Consider the following 2,033-nt stretch of genomic DNA (forward strand, 5'->3'; position numbering starts at 1 on the left):
CTCCCCTTTTATTATCTATATTACATGGGATGTTGTCAAGATTGCCTAACTTGCGACATATGCCTTCAATGCGATTATGTCTCTAAGTCGTGCCTCAACACGTGGGAGCTATAGTCGCATCGAGGGTCTTACACTACTCTAGCTAATTTCTCCCAGTTTCAATATGTATCCAGATTGACACTCAGAGTGATCTGGATCAGTGTAAAAGCTTGCATCGATGTAACTCTTTATGACGAACACTTTATCATCTCCATAACCGAGAAATATTTCCTTAGTCCCCTTAGGTAACTAAGGATAATTTTGACCGCTATCCAGTGATCTACTCCTGGATCACTATTGTACCCCTTTTCCAAAGTCACGGCAAGGTACATGATATGTATGGTACATAGCATGGCATACTTTATAGAACCTATGGCTGAGGCATAGGGAATGACTTTCATTCTTTCTCAATCTTCTGTCGTGGTCAGGCTTTGAGTCTTACTCAACTTCACACTTTGCAACATAGACAAGAACTCTTTCTTTGACTGATCCATTTTGAACTTCTTCAAAATCTTGTCAAGGTATGTGCTTCGTGAAAGTCCAATTAAGCGTCTTGATCTATCCCTATAGATCTTCATGCCCAATATATAAGTAGCTTCACCGAGGTCTTTTATTGAAAAAATTCTTATTAAAGTATTGTTGGGGATATTACTACTGGACATAAACCGGCCAGGAGAGGCCGGGTTATCTCTATGATGATTACTTTATTTGAAGCCCAGGAAGACAAAGGATGGTGGCGCTTCATGAAGGCCCAAGGCCCAAAGGCGGGTTAAGGCCTGTAGACATAAACCGACATTGTTATTGTAAGATAGAAGGAATAGAGATCGAGTTGGACACGTTGATGATCCGGCCTAGGGACTCTGTAAACCTACGGGCGTCGACCTATGTATATAAAGGGGCGACCTGGCGGCGGTTTAGGGACATCACACAATAACTCGGGAGCCAGGCAAAGCGGATTCGCTCCCTGGTCATCGAAACCCAAACAATTCCATCACAACTGGACGTAGGCTTTTACCTTCATCGAAAGGAGCCGAACCAGTATAACTCTTGCGTCTCTTGTCCGCTTTAACCCCTTTAAGCTAACCCGTCGCGATGGATCCACAACTAAGTCCTTCCACAAGGACATCTGTCGTGACAAAACCACGACAGTTGGCGCCCACCGTGGGGCTATCGCACGATGGTTTCTAGTTCTTGAAGGGCAGCTTCGAAGGACTCAAGGGATATGCTGTGGGCCGGATGACTAAAAGTCATCGCAGCAAGCTCTACATCGACGATGCAGGATGGAGTCCCGAGGCCGGCTCAATTGAGTACGGGTAACGGGTCCCCTTTGGTGGAATTCGCGTCTTCATTGGCAAGATCAGCGAACCGGGCCCTGAGCCGGACATCTGCACCAACCTCATCGAGACGGCTCAGCATGCAAGATCCACCCAGGTTCAGCCCGCCGTAAAGCGTGCCTTCGTAGGTGTCATCCATGGAGCGGAATATGAGGATAGATTGGCATCTGGTGGCGAAACTGTTGTCTATTCTGATGACGAGTCTTCAACCGGAGAGACCGAGTCACTGTATCAGCTGCAGGATGGCCGGGTCAGTGGATGTTCCGGTGGCGACAATATTCCGGGCCCCATGGATCCGCCGAGTCAGGTCGCGGTCTTCATGGCCGGTACACAATCAGCGCAGCACTCTTCTAGCGACGCAGTAATGATCTCCGGTTCAGCAGCGGCAACTCCAACAGGAGCAGGGGGCTCTGCGCTGCCTCTGGCTCAGGTTTTGTCCAATTTGTTCGACGCTTTGGCAACGTTGTTGGCAGCGGAGGTGGACGCAGCAAACCGGGATCAGCACAACACAGAGATTGCAAAGGTGATGGATCAGATAACTCAAGCTAAGGCGGACCTGGCGGCAGAGAACGCCAGGAAGACTACAAAGCGGGCCGAGTTAGAGGCTCAGGCCTACCGACTTATGCTGGATCAGAGTGCGTCAGACGATGTCATGAGAAG

This window comes from Triticum urartu, chromosome 2A (assembly GCF_056163025.1).
Source record: "Triticum urartu cultivar PI428250 chromosome 2A, HENAU_Tu73, whole genome shotgun sequence".
NCBI lineage: Eukaryota > Viridiplantae > Streptophyta > Magnoliopsida > Poales > Poaceae > Triticum > Triticum urartu.